The 19,649-nt window shown below is 45.8% G+C and overlaps 1 pseudogene; it reads right to left on the minus strand.

The window, feature by feature from the left end:
• Window positions 1-3,037: 3,037 nt before the first annotated feature.
• LOC115871783 lies at window positions 3,038-3,178 on the minus strand (annotated as a pseudogene).
• Window positions 3,179-19,649: the final 16,471 nt, after the last annotated feature.

A 19,649-nucleotide genomic window follows, 5' to 3' on the forward strand; every position in this document is an offset into this window, starting at 1 on the left:
CAGGCAGTCTGGGTCATCATTGAGATATACTACACAGGCCTGGGTAATGACTTCCACACCAACAAGCGCGTGTGTGTGAGGAGATTGCCATTATTGCCAGCAAGAAGCTCTGCAACAAGGCTGTGTCGCACACTTGAAGGGGATTCAGAGGGGCCCTGTGAGAGGGATCTCCATCAAGCTGCAGGAAGAGGAGAGAGAAAGGGGAGATAATTACGGTCCTGACGTCTCAGCCTTGGACCAGGAGATTATTGAAGTGGACCCAGACACTAAGGAAATGTGAAGCTTTTGGACTTTGGCAGTCTGTCCAACCTGCAGGTCACTCAGCCCACAGTTGGAATGAATTTCAAAACACCCCATGGAGCCGTTTGAATCCTATCCACAATGCTGTAATGTTTTCAATAAACCTGGCACACACCAAAAAAAAAGTTGAGGTGGCCTCAATGTTATCCGACAGTGGGGCTGAATTTGTGTCTATAAGTGCACAAACTGGTAGGGCTACCAAGCCTCCTTTTTTATCTTAAAAGAGATAAAAAGAAGAGAGAAATTAACAGAGAGAAGGGACCAGACTACCACCTATGAAGGTGCTCTTTGGACCGCCTATTCCTGTGCTGAGAGACTCTGAGACTGAAAAAACAGAGAGAGAGAGAGAGAGAGAGAGAGAGAGAGAGAGAGAACAAAAAGTGATAGAAGAAACAGCACAGCCGCAGACGCCTCCGAACTAGAAGACTGACCCGCAGGAGATAGGGTGCTCATGGAACCAGAGAGCTGAAGGCCTTCCGGCCAAGCCTCACCGGTCAAGTGGGCTATCTCTTACCACTCAAAGACAGAGCTAAGAGCTTTGGAGCCCTGGTGGCATAATGGGTTACATGCCGGGCTGCTTAACTTCAAGGTCACCAATTTGAAACCACCGAGTGTTCTGCAGGAGAAGGATGAGGTTTTGCAACGACTGACTTGTATGATATGCAGATTATGTACTAATAAAACCATGTTGTTTCTTTTTAGACAAACAAACAAAGTGACAGTCTTGGAAACCCACAGGGGACAGTTCTACTCTGTCTTACAGGGTTGATAGGAGTTGCAGTCACCTCAGCAGCCGCAAGTCTGGAGTTTTTGAAGTGCTTTGTAACACTTACCCAGGCTGTGCCCAGAGGCTGAGAGGCTGGGGATTGCTGAAAAGAAGCTGTCCTGACCAAAGAACTGTTTCCTGACTCATTCAGGATCCTGAATGGAAACCTCTTATTTTCCTATTACATCCCCTAACTGTTAGGATTGTCTGAGTTCCGTGTGGTTGCTGCAATAAAGGATTGAACCCAGCAGAGAAGCAGAGTGTTGTGGGAAGACCGGCTGGCATAAGAACTGATTGGAGAAAGAAGGTAAGTCTGACTTCTGATTTATAGTAAAGAGCCCTGATTTTGACTCTTTCCCCCGTATGAAGGAGCCCTGGTGCTACAGTGGTCATGCATTGAGCTGCGAACCACAAGGTCAGCAGTTCGAAATCACCAGCCTCCCTGAGGAAGAAAGAGGACAGTCTTGGAAGCCCATCCTGCAGGGTAGGCTCTACCTCCGCCTGTAGGGTCGGAATGGCCGCAATGGCAGGGAGTTTGTATTTTCCCGTTATGAAGTTAGAAAAGGTCAAATGCCTTCACCCCGCCATCCCGACAGCTTTTCTCACTCAGCGTGCTTGTTCGTTGCACAGTTTTATTGGCACTTTATCCTCATGCCACACAGTTCACTAATTCCATCCCATCAAGAAGAGAGGCACAGTCCTCACCCCCAATCAATTCTAGAACATTTTCTTCTTCCCTGTACTCCTTGTGACTCGTGTAATTATTTCTCAATATGTTTTTGAGATACATCCAGGTTGTCGGGTAGAGTGTAGCATGCTCCCTGTATCATCCCTGAGTAGCATTCCACTCTATGGATACACCACTGCTTGTTCATCTTTCACCTGTTGATGACCATTTAGGTTGTCCCAGTGTTTATTATGAATAAAGCTGCTATGAATTCTTGTACATGTTTTGTGTGGGTATATTTTCATTTCTCTTGATAAATGTAAGGAGCCCTGACTGTGCTCTTCGAGCCTACCAGCCCCTGGAAGGAAGAAAGGTGAGATTCCTTCAACAAAGATTGACAGTCTTGGCCAGCTTGGGCCAGACCTCGAGAGGTTGTAATCCACTCAGCAACAATCGGCTTGGTTTTGGGGGGTTTATGGTAAATGTATGTTTAACTTTATAGAAAACTGCCAAACTGTTCTCCAAAATTACCATCCTGTTAATGGGTTCTAATAAATGACAGCCACTATAATGTCTTGACATTTCGAAGAGTGTTTTATTCCGTTATAACCGGACTACAAGAATCTAAGAACAAGTCTTTAGATTGTAGTCCCCGAATGGACATTTCAGTGAGTTGATAAAGGCAAAAACTCAAGGCCAGAGTTTTTGGTGCATGGGGTCGCCGTGGGTTGGAGCAGACTTAAGCAAGCATATGACAAAAGCAGAAAGCAAAATTGGTGTTAACATTCTTTTAGAGTTAGTGAGCATAACAGGGTCCAGGATTGATTCTAGTATCCTGGTACAACATCAAAAAAAGGAGCAATATTAAAGAATAACAACATTAGTTACAATCGCCTGATCCCGGGTACATAAGAATACACTCTAAAATCAGTCACTACCGGGACTTTCCTGAGATGGGAGGGGGAAGGAGGCAAGTCATTCAACAGTCAACAAAATGACCTCACTTTGCTCAGTTTGCCTCAATAGCATTTTATGTTTTCAAAATACTTTTTTTGTATATTACATACTAATTCTTTTTTTTTTTTAACATTGGAAATCCTTTCTATGTATTAGTTAGCTGCCTTTTAACTTTGATTTTGCTACCTATTCAATAGCTGCCTTTCAGTCAATTCTGACTCAGTAACCTGATAGGGCAGACTGGAAATGTCCCTCGGGTTTCCAAGACCGTAAATCTTTTTTTTTTTTTTTTCAAGACTGTAAATCTTTACAGAAGCAGACTGCCCCACCTTTCTGCTTTGGAGACTAGTGGATTCAAATCGACAACCTTTCGATTAGCAAGCCTGACCCTCTGTTCCACCAGAACTTAACTAGTCCTTAGAACTTATTTTTTAAACTGGTATGAACAGATACTACACTTGATCTTAGCCAAAAGGTCGAGAAGCAATTAGAACTTATTTTTTTAATGAACCATATCTTTTGTTTTTGTACCTTGAGTTTTATTTGTCTTTGTATTCCATTTGGGATACATGGACCTATGCTAGGCACAAAATACCACCACCCCACCACCCCCACCCCTGTGCCCCTCAATAAGTGTTCACAGAATGTCAAAACAGCAGGAGCTAGGAATTCCAGGGCCATCCCCAGGAAGTTGTAAATAGGCCCACCTTTTGAAAACTTAGCTAATACAAATCAAAGGAGATGGATTTAACCCAAGAGATGATTTGCAAAGGAGAGGCTGATAAATTCTGGACACACCCAAATTCAATCCATGCTTCATAGTACACTCACTCATAGAAATCCTTTAAAATGCTTTAACCTTTTCAAGGTTTTCCAACACCCCTGGTCTAAAGTACTTTAATCTATAAGGTTCTGGGCTATTTCGTCTTTGTCAAACTGCCCACTGTCTCCTTCTTCCAACATGCCACGTCTTCTCCATGTCAGGCTCTTCCTGTACCCGCTGCTCTTGCTGCACCCTTAGCTGTCCCTTCACCCCCACTTCACTTCCCCCAGGGTCCTTTCTGGACTCTGTTTAATAATTCTCTCCAAAGGAAAACTTCTGTAACTCCTAAAGTAACCATAGGTCTCAATAAACCCTGTGATAGATGTAGTCAAACGTCTGTTTTCTGAAAAGGATGGTGAACTCCACCAGGGCAGAGACGTCTGTGCCGGTCCAGTCTAGTACGTGACTTCCTGATTCAATGGCCGGCGTTCGAATGCATATGAGGCCATGGGAAATACCATATATGGCTTGGGACAGAAATCAGGAAGACTGAAGGAGAATCAATGCATGTGAATCGTGGTGCTGGAGGGAACTACTGAAAGTAGCGTGGACTGCTATGATCTGACTTGGAAGAAGTACAGCCTGAGAGCTCCTTAGAGGCCAGGGTGGAAAGACTTCCTCTTATGTACTGGAGAGATCACTCCCTGGAGAAGGACATCACGCTCAGTCAAGTGGGGGGGCAGTGAACAAGAGGAAGGCCTTCTGCAGGATGGATTGACGCCATGGCTGCGGTCACGCGCTCGGGCGCAGGGACAATTGCAGGGATGGCGCAGGGCCTTGCAGGGTGGCGGTCTGCGGTGCATGGGGTCGCCGTGGGTTGGAGCAGACGAGATGGCACCCCACCACCACCACCAGATGTGCGGAGCTCCTACTCTTTGATGACGGTGGAATGGGTGCCTGTATTAAAGAATCAGGGATTGCAGACCCATTAAGAAAGCTGGCCTTTTTGCGGGGGGCGGAAGGGGAACCCATAGAAAGATTTGGAACACAAGAGTGGGCTACAAAGGATCTCGATCAGTCCCACCAGATGAAAATGAGCTGCTTAGGTGATCTGGTCGTATGAAGTGTACAGTAAGAGGGTGAACACGTAAGGGAACACTCATCCGGCTGGAGAAGATCATGATTCTTTTTTCTTTTTTTTAAATCATTTTATTAGGGGCTCATACAACTCTTATCACAATCCATACACACATCAATTGTGTAAAGCGCATTTGTACATTCATTGTCCTCATCATTCTCAAAACATTTTCTCTCCACTTAAGCCCCCAGCATTAGGTCCTCATTTTTCCCCTCCCTCCCCACTCCCCCCTCCCTCATGAGCCCTTGATAGTTTATAAATTGTTATTTTGTCATATCTTACCCTGTCCGATTCTTTTTTTTTTAAATCATTTTATTGGGGGCTCGTACAACTCTTATCACAATCTATACATATATCCATTGTGTCAAGCACATTTTTCATTTGTTGCCATCATCATTCTCAAAACATTTGATTTCTATTTGAGCCCTTGATATCAGCTCCTCGTTTTCCCCCCTCCCTTCTCACTCCCCACTCCCTCATGAACCCTTGATAATTTATAAATTATTATTATTTTGTCACAGATCATGATTCTTAACCTACTTGAGGATCTTTTACAAAAGCACCCACGCATGAGCTCCACTCATACCATTTAAATCCGTGCCTCTTAAAAAAAAATAATAATAAACAAGTAAATCTGTGCCTCTGAGGTTGAGCCTGAGACATCTCTACATCTAAAAATCCTGTATGTATACAGTCAAGGTTGAAAACATCAAGTTAGGAAGATGTTCCAGGCAGAGAGAACGGGAGAAAAATGCACAGAAACACAGGCATCTTGGGGCCAGAGGAGTATTTACGAACAGCTACGTACGGCCCCTAAGGAGTTCTGGTAGCCATATGGTAGGCATAGCTCTGCTAACCACAAAGTCGGTGATTCGAACCCACTAGCAGCTCCTGGGGAGAAAAATGAGGCTGTGAGCTCCTGTAAAGATTTACCGTTGTTTTAGGAACCCTGTGTGGGGCCACCGTGAGTCAGAGTGGCCTCACCGGCAGTGGGTTTTGAAAAACAGGATCAGAAGTGACTCAGTGGTAGTTGTGATTGTGTAAGTACTGCTGGACATAAAATTCTGAGCTTTTTCTTTCTGGCTAGGAGAAACTTTTGAACAATGAGAGTATGGAATGTGAACTCTTCTTTTTAAAATCTAGGTACAAAGGGTTCAGTTAATCATGTGCCTGAGTTCATAGTACACTATCACCACATGGGTCAAACCAGGCCCCTCCTTTGTATTGTCCCGCCTTCCTCCCTACTCCCTTAAGCCCAGATTAACAAGGCTATTTACCCTTTGAGATGTGTATATCCTTGTTTTTTTGTTTGTTTGTTTTCACAACAATTCTCTGCATTTATTGAGTATTTTTTCCTTTTTTTAATATCATTTTATTAGGGGCGCACACAAGTCTTATCACAATCCATCCATCCATCCATTGTGTAATGCACATTTGTACATTCATTGCCCGCATCATTCTCAAAACATTTTTTCTCCGTGTGTGTCCTTGTTTTGTGGATGTGCATCCTTTGCTGTTGAATTTGCCTGAAGCATTTCATCATTCCTTAAATGTCATTTCTAACTTTTTCTTGTCACTCGACATTCTTTGGAGCCGTACCCGTGTTGCTATAGGTGTGGCTAATTGATTATGCCCGACTGTTGCACAGCATTCCCTACACTTATCTGTTCCTGGAACGATGGGCTGCTTGCTTTCAGCTTCCTGGTAACCATGAACAAGGTTGGATGAATAGCCTCAGCTCAGACATGTGCTCTTGTGGTTCTGTGCTGTGCCATGCTGTCTCATGCTGATTAGATCTAACTATTTCACCTCCCAATTCCTTCAAGGAATCCTCATTTCCTTAGGATAAAACACCAACTCCTGAGGATGACAAAGGCGGCTGTGAGCGCTGGCCCTGTCCACCTCCCAGGCATTTCCTGCTGCTTCCCCAACTCTGAGTATTTGCAGCCTTGCACACATGCCAGGCTCATGTATACCCCTCTGCTTTTGCACATGTTGTTACCTCGGCCGGAAATCCCCGCTCTTCCCTTCTCGGTCATCTTTTAGAGCTCAGCATAAGCATCCCCTTTCTGGGATCTCGCCCCTACCCTGTTTCCCCGAAAGTAAGACATGCTGCGAAAATAAGACCTACTTACAGTTTTGCCTCTCACTGAAATATAAGGCATCTCCCCGAAAATAAGACCTCCCTGAAAATAAGGCCCCCTGAAGCTACCGTAACTCTGGACTCTGGACCATAGCTGTGCAGCTCACTGTTGGCCGCAGCGCAGCTGGAGCAGACAAGAAGTGCAAGGTCTCTTTTAATAAAATAATAAACAATAAATGTGTACCGTATTCTTCTTCATGGAAAAATAAGACATCGCTTGAAAATAAGACCTAGTGCATCTTTGGGAGCAAAAATGAATATAAGACACTGTCTTATTTTCGGGGAAACAGGTTAGTTGATCAGGCTCAGGCAGCGAACCAATGAGTGACTGCCTGGGGAGTGTCACAGCAGTCTTAAAAAGAGAAAAAAGCCAGCCAGTGGATGCAGGGCCCTGGCAGTGGAGTGGAACCCTCACTGAGCTATGGGGCTGCAAGGTCAACCGTCTGAACCCACCAGCTGTCCCTCTGTGGGAAAGTAGACACGAGATGAGGCTTTCTTCTCCTGTAAAGATTAACCACCCAGAAGCCCACCGACCCCGGGGCAGGTCTACTCTGTCCTATAGGATCACTGCCAGTTGGAATCGGCTCGGTGACAGTGCTGTTGGGTTCGGTTTCATCCAGTGGATTCAGACCTTAGACCCCATGTCGAGGAGAGCACGTGGCAGATTTTTGAGCAGTGGGTTCCTAGGTCTTTCTTCCAAGGCACCTCTGGGTGTACTTGAACTTCTAACTTTTGGTTAGTAGCCAAGCACCACTCAGGTGCTTCAACCTGAGACATGTTGCTCTGATGAGTAGAGGGCCTTTTTACAATGTGTGCTCTCCTTCAAGACGGCTTCGTGTGTTTTCTAGCCAAGCTTGAGTAGTGTGAAAATATGGGTGGTGGACCATGGGGATCCCACTCCCTGGGTTCTCCGGGGATGCTAAGTGAGCAGTGGGATGAGGGGTAGAGCAAGAGGGCTGAAGAAGAGCAGAGCCCAGGCTAACATGACCACAGAAGGAAATTTGAACCACTTCCTTTGGCTTGCCCTAATTTCTGTAGGCTTTTCAAGGGCAAGGCTTTCCTCCTTGACTGCATTATCTCTTCTATACTCCCTTGAAAGAGGCCCACAGCAGGTGCTCGCTAAGTGCATATTGGTTTATAAAGATAATATAGAAATGGCAACATCAAATCTGAGGAGCTAGGCTTCTCCTTGGCCCTGCTGCTGCCGGTGATTAGGGGTGTGCATGGATGTTCCCCCAGAATGTGTCTGTCTTACTCCTTCCCTGCCTCTCTCCTTCAACCCTATCCCACTCTCTCTTCCCCCTGCTTCCTGGGGAAATGTCCTGTTTCAAGAGCAAGCTGGGCGCTGCCCCTGGATTTTGAGCGCTCTCATTATAGGCTACATGGTAGGACACCGTGGCCTTCTAAGTCAGGGCAGAGTGAGTTTCCCAGGCTGTAACTCTTTTCCTCCCACCTGGCAGGCAGTTCATTGTATTATAAAATCTTTTGGTCTCCCTTTGGGATCATCTCCTCCTCCCATTTTACAGTCTAAGAGGGGGACGTACAACATAATAAGCAATGGAGCCTGAATGTATGCCCTTTTTTGGCTGACTTCCAAGGCTCTGCACTTAAACCACTACCAACAGACCTCCCAAACACACTCAAACACAACTGTTTGTCTCCCTGTCTTCCAGAAGAGTGCTCACCTCTTGTGAATTGCTAAGTTCTGTACTGTATTTGGGCTTCAATTCTGGTTTGCCAAAGGGTATGGTGGCAGTGACAGCCCAAGATCCACTTGCAAAAACCAGTCACCATGTAAATGAAGCCTCCGTTGGATGCTTTCTGGTCATTAGCCAAGGACATAGATAAAACCTGACCCTCAGGCAGAATGCTTTAGAGAGTGGATTGCCTCCTTCCCTCTTTGGCCAGCCCAGGAAGAGGCCACCGCTCTCTTAGGGGCTTGCCAGGGTTGCATAGTCCTGAGACACACCCTATCAGTTTGGCCCTGACCTCCTTGGTCAGAAGGTCCTGGACCAGTCTTATAAACCCTTCTATCTAACGACGTATGTGTCTCAATCCTGGTCTTGTCCCTGCTTCTCTAAGTCCCACCTGTAATTGTGACAGACTGATCTGCCACCAATCATGGGTATACCATAGTTTCCTTTGCCCACCCCTGCCCTTTTTAAAGCTTGGTGTCTCAACAAACCTGTGGCTGCCATTTCAACTTCCTGTTAATAGTCTCCCTCACCCAGATGCAGTGTCTGTGTCCATGTATTGTCTTCGTCTCTATAAGACTTAATAAATGCTCCTTTTATATTAGATTTGAGACAGGGCCCCGTTTCTACCCTAAAAGAACACATGCTTGGTACACAGAAAATCTCTGTGGGAAGGAGGCAGGCAGGGAGGTGGAGCCCTTCCTGGAGTCTGGACCAGGAGTCTGGAAACCATGGGGGCCTTCGAAAAGTGCCTTGTCCTTTCTGAGCTTCGGGAGCCGAATCTGCTAACCTGAGTTTGGAAGACGACTTTGAAAGGCTTTCCAGTACTCTTGCTCTGTGCTGTTGTTAGGTACCGCCTTGTGGGTTCCGACTCTCAGAGACCTTGCTGACAGCAGAAGCAAGCACCCCGGGCCCCGCGCCATCCCCCCCAGTTGTTATGTTTCAGTCCCTGACTGTTGTCCTCCACCTCTACTTCTGTTCCTGGTTCAGTCTTTCTCAAAATGACAACGATCTTCTAGAGAGCAGAATCAGTACGGTATCCGCTGAGACGTCTTCCCATCCATATCTCAGCTCAGCACTGGAAGTTCCATCTTTCCTCCCTGCAAAAAAAAGTGCCAGCGTTGCGCCCCCACCCCCTCCTCCAAGTCACTTCAGGTCCCAAACCTCCTGAGAGTGGGTGCTAAGTGGAGCCGTGGAACAGCTCACTTCTGCCACCTGGTGTCACTGAGCGGCCTTGCTTCTTCTCCTTTTCCAGAGCAGCAGCTCTGTCGTTAGATGCCTGGGAGTCCTTTCCATCACACAGCACCCTACGCCAGCCGCTGGTCCTGGGCCGCCCTAACGGTCACTGGTATGTTTGATCACATTGGTTTGTTTTTGTTTTTTAATCATTTTATTGGGGGCTCATGCAGCTCTTCTCACAATCCATCCATCCATTGTGTCAAGCACGTTTGTACATTTGTTGCCATCATTTTCAAAACATTTTCTTTCTACTTGAGCCCTTGGTAGCAGCTCCTCATTTTATTCCCTCCCTCCTTCCCTCATGAACCCTTGATAATTTATAAATTGTTATTATTGTTTCATGTCTTACATGGACTGATGTCTCCCTTCATCCACTTTTCTGTTGTCTGTGCCCCTGGGAGGGGGTTATAGATAGATCATTGTGATCGGTTCCCCTTTTCTCCCTCCACCTCCCCCTCACCTTCCTGGTATTGCTACTCTCATTATTGGTCCTGGGGAGTTTATCTGTCCTGGGTTCCTTGTGTTTCCAGCTCTTATCTGTACCAGTGTACATGCTCTGGTCTAGCTGGATTTGTAAGGTAGAATTGGGATCATGATAGTGGGGGCGGGGAGTATTAAAGAACTAGAAGAATGTTATATGTTTCATCAGTGCTATACTGCACCCTGACTAGCTCATCTCTTCCTTGTGTAAGGGGATGTCCAATTGTCTACAGATGGGTGTGTTAGTCTGGGTAAACTAGGGAAACAAATCTACAGAAACCCATATGTATAAAAGAGAGTTTTATATAAAGGGTAAATTTACATTAAGAAAGCATCCCAACCCAGTGCTGTCCAAGCCCATAATTCCAACATTAGACCGTATGTCCGACACCAATCTACAAAGTCCTCCTCAATCTCACAAAACACAATGACACCCACTGCAGGAGGAAAGCTGAATCAGTGAGCGTGTAAGCATCTCAGCGCTGGCAGGGGTCTCCACGTGGATGCTCCAGCACCCAGGGCTGCATTGGGGTAGATCCATGTGGCTTCTCCTCAGGGATGTCTTGCAGGAAGTGAGCCTTGCCAGCTGAAGCAGGGAACTGGCTAAAGCAGCTGCATCCTGATCTGACCATCAGAAAACAAGAGACATGAGAACTGGAAAGGCGAGACTCACTGAGCCATTTATCTCTCCACCCTTCAATTAATCCCACATGTGTTTATTGGCCAAGTTGGCACAATAAACCTTAACTCTCTCAATGGGCTTTGGGTCTCCACTTAATCACACTGTTGTAGCCACTATCAGTCCATCTTGTTGCGGGACCAAGCATAATGTCCTCCTAAAGTTCCCTTATGATAACATGTCTGAGTCTCCCATCTTTGCTTCTAATGAGCATTCTGCCTATATTTCTTCCAAGACAGTTTTCTTTCTCCTGGCAGTCCATAGTATATTCAATATTCCTCACTAACATCATTATTCAAACACATCAATCCTATTCAGTCTTCCTAATTCATTGTCCGGTTTTCACCTGCAGATGAAGTGATTGAAACTACCCTTAGTCTCCTTGGCGAACTCTTTAAAGAGGTGTCTGCAGCAGATTTATCCAATGCAATCCATTAGCTGATTTCTTGATGACCCTGTCCCTGTTGATTATGGATTTAACTAAAATGAAACCCTTGACAACTTCCATATTGTCTTGTTGTATCATGAAGTGACTTATTGGTCCGGTTGTGAGGATTTTCTTTATATTGAAGTCGAATGCACTTGGTCTGCAGTAAGTATTTCAAGTGTCTTTGCTTTCAGCAAGCAAGGTTGTGTCATCTGTATATTGTCGGTTGTGACCGAGTCATGTGATACTTTCAGCTTCATAGAGTCCGATTCTCAGATGACTGGCTCAGCATACAGACTGAATAACTATGATGCAAGGACCCAGCCCTCACACCCCCTTTCCTGATTTTAGGTATGATATGATATTCTCCTGTTCTGTCAGGATGACTGCCTCTTGGTCTATGCACAGGTCCAGCGTCTGCAATTCCCATTCTCTGCAATATGATCCATAGTTGGTTATGATCCACACGGTCGAATGTTTTTGCGTAGGCAATAAAACACAGGTAAACATCTTGCTGGTATTTTCTGCTTTCAGTCAAGTTTCATCTGTCATCAGCCATGGTAGCCCTTGTCCCATGTCTTCTTCTGACTCACTTGAACTTCCTGTAGTTCCTTGCCTGTGTGCTACTGCAGCCCTCAAAAATTACCTTCAAGATAGCTTTACTCGTGAGTCATATTAATGCCATTGCTTCATAGTGTCCGTGTTCTCTTGGATCGCCTTTCTTTGGAAGAGGGACATATGTGGATCTCTTCCAGGTAGTTGGCCGAGTTACTACCTTACAGCTTGCTTGGCATCGGCAAGTGTCTTCCAGGGTCCCCTACTTGAGACATCTAAGTTGATTGTCCCTGAATTCTGGAGCCTGGTTTTGTTTCTTTTGTCATTGCATCCAGGTGAGGTCTTGTTTGCAAATGACTACAAGTTTTTAGTATTCAGCCCTCCCCCTGAGGTAGTGTTCTTGCTCACACACTCCAGCTATTCCATCCCGCTTGGTTGAGTGGGCTAGATCTGAGACCTTGAGTGACCCTAACCTCTGAAAAGACTGGCACACACTGTCACCTCAAGAAGGCCAAGGCAGAAATAATCCTAAAAGTAAACAGATAAGACAAGACAGGAAGTACTGCAACATTTTGGCTTTTCTCACAATTACTACTTTAATGTGCTCCCCACCCCCACCCCAGTATGAATTATCACGTTATTTCCCTCACGTTTTCCTTTTGCTTTAGTTCCCTGCTTTGGACAAAGAGAATCTTCCTAACTTACCATGCAGCTGGTGAAGCCCTGGTGCCATAGTTGTTAGGTATCGGTCTGTGAGCCCCAAGGTCAGCAGTTCAAAATCACCAGCGGCTCCTCAGGAGAAAGACGGGGCTTTCTATGCTGGTAAACAGTTAGTCTCTGAAATCAGGGGGCAGTTCTACCCGGTCCCACGGGGTGGCTCTGAGTCCGCTTCGACTCAATGGCAGTGATTGTGCAGTTTCAGCATGTGGTTTCTTATTTAGCCTAGAGACAGCTTGTGGGCAAGACTTGGTAGTATTTTACTTCTTCATTCTCCTGGGACTGGGACTCCACCGTGCCAGAGAGATAAGGGGAACTTAATTGGTGTCTGCTTGTTTGTGAAAACCAGGTGTTTACTTGGTTAATTTATTGTCTTTGAAATATTCTTTAGTGACATCCTTTGCCTGAGAGTCTTCGCCATAGTCCTTAACAACCAATCACAGAACTGCAGCAAGCCACTCTCAGGGTTTCCTCTCGTCCTTTTGCAGAGGCACAAGTCTAAGAACACGGGTGAGGATGGTGCAGGACCAGGCAGTATTTCCTCCTGTTGTCCATAAGGATGCTATGGGTCAGAACCAATTTGAAGGCACCTAAATCCACTCCCCAATTGAACCCTGATGCCTCAGTGGGTTGTGTGCTGGGCCGCTAGCCACGAGGGAGGTTGGTGATTCACACCCACCAGGCGCTCTCAGGAGGAAGATGAGGCTTTCCGCTTTGGAAGATGAGGATTTATAGCCTTGGAAACCCACGGGGTCACTACAAGTCGGGGTTCAGTTGAGATTTGCTCCCCCTGTTTCTTGTTGTTAACAACTTTGGTCAGGTGGATTTGGTGTTCAGCACAAAGGGTCTCCACTAACTTGCCATTCTTAGGCTCATCCCACTTGGGTGTGATGTAGGGGGAAAGAAATCTCAAAGTCTGATCTATTTCACAGAGACCTCTGCATTAAGTCTTAACCAGGACAAAGACAATGGAATGATCCAGAAGAGGGAGGTCATCAGCAAGAGGCCATCAGGGCTTCCAGCGGATTCACAGTCATCATGGCTACTTAAGCAGGACATGGTGACAAAGGAAATTGTCACAGAATCATGATTGGTGGTGGTTGGACTCATCTGGAAGGTGGGAAGGGATCACTACTGAATTAGAGAAGTCTACAGGACTGGTCCTGAGACCCTCTGACCATTCTGGTGGAGGCATGACTCACAGCCATAAGACCCATGGGCTCCAATTCCTGTCACAGGAATGCCCAGGCAAGTTCTTAGGGGCTGGCGGGGGGACTCTGGGCAAACATGCTCTGCCTGAGGGGGAGCTGTTCACATTGCAGGTCGATGATCAGAAAGAACTCAATGGAGCCTGAATCTACGTGGAGACTGCTTCAGGAAAAACCGCAACAACTCACACACCCTTGAGTCTAATCTGACTCATAAGGACCCTATAGGACAGAGTAGAACTGCCCCCCTGGGTTTCTGAGGCTGTAAATCTTTTTTTTTTTTTTTGAGGCTGTAAATCTTTTTTTTTTTTTTAAATCAATTTATAGGGGCTCATACAATTCATCACAATACATAGATCAATTGTGTAAAGCACATCTATACATTTGTTGCCCTCATTATTCCCAAAATTCGCTTTCCTCTTGGGTTCCCGGAATCAGCTCATTTTGAGGCTGTAAATCTTAACGGGAGTAGAAAGCCTCATCATTCTCCTGAAGAGAAAGAAGCTGGTGTGTTTGAACGGCTGACCTCAAAGTTAGTAGACCAACTTGAAAACTGCTACACCCTCAGGGCTCCTATAGGGGAAAAGGAGACCTAAGTTCAATTGTAATTTATAGTGACCTTTTTATTAATTCTTCCACAGGACAAAGGCCTGGCAAAGACAAAACGAGTCATGCAGATGAAGGAGACCATCCACGTGAGGCCATAAGGTGTTTAAGGGTCCATAGTCACAGTACTATTTAAAAATGCCAGGGAGAATGAGCCCCAATAAATTGATTTTTTAAAAAATGCCAGGGAGAACAAAGCAAACCGACAGCAAGCCATGACTGGCAGCTGAACAATTCTCGATGGCCGGTAGGACGGCAGCATTGGAAAGCTGGAATGGCACGTGTGTACTATTGCAGCTTTTAAAAGTTCACAAGATTGGAATGGCACGTGTATACTATTGCAGCTTTTAAAAGTTCACAAGATTGGTTTGGGGCTGTTGACCCCCTCGGTCAGGCCATGACTCATGATCATGTGACCCTAGTACTCCAATGTCCCTCCAGCACACACTCCTGCTTGTCCCTGAGGGCAAGGCTCACAGGGGGAGGGATATCAGACAGGCTGGACCTGAAGCCCTTGCTAGTCAGTGACCTCACAGCTCAGGACTTTGGACATATTATCAGGAGAGACCGATCCTGAGAAAAGGACATCATGCTTTGTAAGTAGAACTCACTGCCCTGAGTCAATCCTGACTCATAGTACTCTCCTGTGGGTTTCTAAGACTCGAACTGATTATGTTGTGTTTCCGGGAGTAGAAAGCCCAGTCTTTTTCCTGAGGAGCTGCTGGAGGTTTCGAACTGCCGGCCATGCAGATTGAAGTCCAACAGATAACCACTAAAGCAGGGCTCCATCGGTAAAGTAGAGGGATAGTGAAAAAGAGGAAGCCCCAGAACATACACAAAAGCCCCCCGACATACACAAAAAAGGAAGCCCCTCAATGAGATAGATTGACACAGTGGCTGCAGCCATGGGCTCAAATGTAACCAGCTGTGGGAATGGGCAGGGTTTTGTTCTGCTGTGCAATAGGCTCACTATGCTACCTCAGAACAATGATCAGCAATCACCCAAGGGAGATTCAGCCCCCATTGTATGTAGAAACTCAAACCAGATCCAGGGCTCCCACTCAAAACCCTAGCCTTCTGCAAGCCTAGCCCTAGGAACTGACGCTCTCCTACGTCAGATGTACGCACTCAAAGATGGGCTTGGCGCTTGGCGAAGGCTTTGGCCGTTTCACATGCCAGGCCATCATGGATAGGGGGGGTCTTCACTTCTTGTAAAGCAGTATTAGCATCCATATGCACCCAGCAGCAATGCCTTGTCCGCCAGGTTGTTGGGGGTAGAGCAGGATTCTGAAGGTCCCTGGGCTTCTGTCTTGGCACAACTTAGAGGCAATAGGGAAAGAGACCCAATGTTTGTTTTTTGTTTTGTACCTGAAACCAAGCTTTGATCGGTTGTCAGGGCCCGGGGAGCTCTCTTTATATCCTGTAGGGCTTGTTTTCTTGGTGGTGTGAGGGCCTCCTCTCCCAACTCCAAGAAACCTACGTGTAGTCCTAAGGAAGCTTCCCCAAGCTCTGGAACTTCAGGCTAGACGTAACCAAAACACTAACCATGTCTGCTACTGACTGACTCCTGTTTCTCCTAAGGGGATTTATTAAGAAAAGCCATTTTGTCTAAAGTCTTCTTAACATCTATTGAACTGGTGATGTTAATTAATTAGTGAGCATTTATATTGGAGTTACAGCAAGAAGTTGCCTGCTAGAGGAAGGTGGAAGATGACACTTATTTTATAACAAATGAAAGTGTTTTGAATAGCTACAGAGGTAAGTCATTAGACAAATGAGTAACGATGTCTTGAGGTGTCACTTCCCCAGGTGACCTTTTTTTTTGTTTTGTTTTGTTTTTTAATGTATCAATGTGATCTTTATTAACGAATTCTCTTATTAATAATAGAACAATGAATGAATAATAGAATTCAAGAACCAGGTTTTTTTTGTTGTTGTTGTTTTTTCAAGAACCAGTTTTGCAACTACTCAAGTGCAACTACTCTCTCCCCACCTGAAGCAAAGAGTTAAGAATATCAAAGACACATAGAAACAATTCATCCAAAGGATTCGTGGGCCATTATCATCAGCCTCAACTTCCACGACCCTGAGACCAGAACTAGATGGTGCCCGACTGTTAATACCAACTTCACTGAAAGATTCGCGTTAGAAAGTACTGGATATAGTGGGAGAAAAGGGTGGAACAGACCTCAAAATCATCAAAGATACCAGCCTTCCTGGTCTCTCGTCAGATCCTGACTGATAAGACCCACGAGGCTATTTGGCCCTTACTCCTCCACCTGGAGCTTAATTCCCCTCTGTGTTAGAGTCATTAACCATTTAAAATGAGAAGGGCAGCATTTGCACAAGGACACGTTCAAACTGTTAGGAAAAAGGATAGAAACAGGAGCCAGCAGGAGGATGGGGAGTAAGGGATGGGGACCGCAATGAATGAGTTGAATCAGAATGTGTATGTATGAAGTGCTGAATGTAAAACTATGATCTGCTCTGGAAACCTCCACCTAATTCCACAATGCAAAGTGTTTTCAAAATGGAGAGGAGGAATGAAAATGAGGAATGCTGGGTAAAAGCGCGATGAGGGATGTCACAGGCGATTGTGGGTTACAATCAATGACATGAAGCAAAAGGCGCATGAATTGTCGATAGAAAACTAGTTTGCTCTGTAAACTTGCACTCATTTCAAAATTAAAAAAAAAGTTTTACAAATTAAATTAAATTTAAAAGAGCCAATATTGCATTCTTGAGGTAAGTCAGAAATTAAGCTTAGGTCAGTGATTCTCAATTGCATGAAGCCAAATTCCTTGAGTGTCAGAGATGGAAAAGGAGTCACCTACTTTGTTCTCAGAGATGTTTCCGAGGGCGGAGTGGCTGTTTTTCATGTATCTAGTTTTCCTAAACAGGCCATTGGGCTCTTAAATAGCAAGGACTGTGTAGCATTTTTGCGGTACTATTTTACCCAAGAGGGCACTCAATAAACACTATTGACTCTCATAGTAATTAATGGGCATTTATATTGGAGCTACAGCAAGAAGTTGCCTGCTAAAGAGGAAGCTGAAACTTATTTTACAATGAATAAAGGAATTGGGGATGGTTACAGAGGTAAGCCATTAGACCAGTGGTTCTCAACCTGTGGGGTGCAACCCCTTTGGGGGCCAAATGACCCTTTCACGGGGGTTGCCTAAGACCATCGGAAAATACATAAATATTTCACAGTATATAATTACATATTGTTTTGTGATTAATCACTATGCTTTATGTTTAATTATGTTCAATTTGTAACAATGAAAACACATCCTGTCTATCATATATTTACATGACAATTCATAACAGTAGCAAAATGACAGTTATGAAGTAGCAATGGAAATGATTTTATGATTGGGGGTCACTACAACATGAGGGACTGTCTGAAAGGATCGCGGCATGAGGAAGGTTGAGAACCACTGCATTAGACAAATGAGTAAAGATGTCGTCAGGTACCACTTCCCCAGGTAAACTTGAGGAGAAGCCGTCTAACTGGGCCACAACCCTGAGGAAAGAACACCAGGCCTTTTTTTTTTCGGTCAGGATAGCTTTAGTTTCTCTTCCGATGATCATGCATTCTCCTCCCTCTACTGTTGTCCTCGTTGCTAAGTGCTGTCTTAGACTGGGTTCTTTGAGAAACAAAACCAGTGACGTGTGTCTGGATTCAGAAAGACGCTTTTTAATCAAGAAGTGGTTCACCCAGCTGTGGAAGGGGCTTAAGTCCTGTGCGGTTCAAGTCTGTGGGTCAGATGGTAAGCTGGAGGCTTCTTTGGGCCCGTGTGGCTGTAGGCACCAAGGAACCGGAAGCAGGAAGACCACAGACTGGTGGACCCAGAGCCAAAGGGATTCAAGATTGGCAGTCTCCTGATGGTTCCTGGGATTGGCAGGTGGTCGTTGAACTGTTGTAGAGTCCAGATCCAGCAGAAGAAGTGAGCTCGCTTCCTCAGGGTGTCAATCTACACGAAGAGTAGGTCACACCACGATTGAAACCCCGCCTCCGTTGTATCGAGGCTGTGGCCAGATCAAAGAGGCGGTGCCTCACCCTATTCTGCCCACAACTGCTTGACTGCTTCACGGAAGATCCCGTCATGAAGTTGACCACACTCTGTTAGGTCACATCATCATCAGAGGAGCCTGGTCCAGTCAAGTTGACATCAAACCTACTACAGGTGCCGTCCAGTCAGTTCCAACTCATAGCAACCCTGTGGGCAGCAAAACAAAACACTGCCTACCCTGTGCCATCCTCAGAGTTGTTAGATTTGAGCCCCTTGTTGCAGCCACGGTGCCATGGGGTTTTCAGCTGTTTCTTCTCATTTTGAGATGTGCTGGAAAATGAAGGTCCCTCACTTCAGCCATGTCATTAAGGTTAACTCAACTTTGAGGAGGCAGCTCTTCTCCAATCGTATTTTGAGTTTTGTCTACTCTGATGGCATTGGGATATGAGTTGGGCCTCTAATCAAAGGTCAGCAGTTTGAAACCACATGCTGCTCCTTGGGAAAAAGATGAGGCCTTCTGCTCCCATCAAGGTGTCTAGTCTAGTCACTGCCATTAAGTCGAAGCTGACTGACAGATGCCCTGCAGGGCAGGATAGAACTGCCCCTGTGAGATTCTGAGATGGTAACTCTTTACGGGAACAGAAAGCCCTGTATATCTCCAGAGGAGTAACTAGTGGTTTCTACCAGTGGACCTTACTGGTCATAGCCCAGTGAGTAACCACTATGCCACCAGGGCTTCTGCCATCAAGACTGACAGCTACCTACCTGCCATGAACCATACCTCACCCCCCTTATGTACACTTCATAAGAATCACCTGGCAAGAGGAGACCTCACATCGGCTGGGGTCCCTCCTTCAGGCAGGGGGAAAGGGAGAAGAGCATCCACTTGGTGCCACACAACATTGAGACAAGGCTGTGACAGATCAACCTGCCTTCCACAGCCAGGAGAGGAGAACCTCACTGGAAAGTCAAGTTGAGACCAGGGGAGGGGAGCCTCTACTTTCCAGAGGAGGCACTGATATTTCTGTTGGTGGGTCTGGTGGATAAATGGGGAGGAACAACCTCACATCAGGAAGCAATGCTAAACAACAATTGTAGGGAAACCTAAGGGGACAATACACCTGATTTTATCTCCTGGGTAGACACTACAAATGTTTCTACCCAACTCTCGGTGAACCATGCCATGGACTAAGCACTAGGATGACCTTAGACGCCAGCCTTACAGGCAACATAGCATCCCCCAAGGGCCACAGCAGAAGGGCTCAATGTGGAAACCCAATTGAACAAACTGGGC

Source organism: Echinops telfairi, unplaced genomic scaffold (genome assembly GCF_000313985.2).
Source record: "Echinops telfairi isolate 266 unplaced genomic scaffold, ASM31398v2 ScPeMD7_7404;HRSCAF=8442, whole genome shotgun sequence".
NCBI lineage: Eukaryota > Metazoa > Chordata > Mammalia > Afrosoricida > Tenrecidae > Echinops > Echinops telfairi.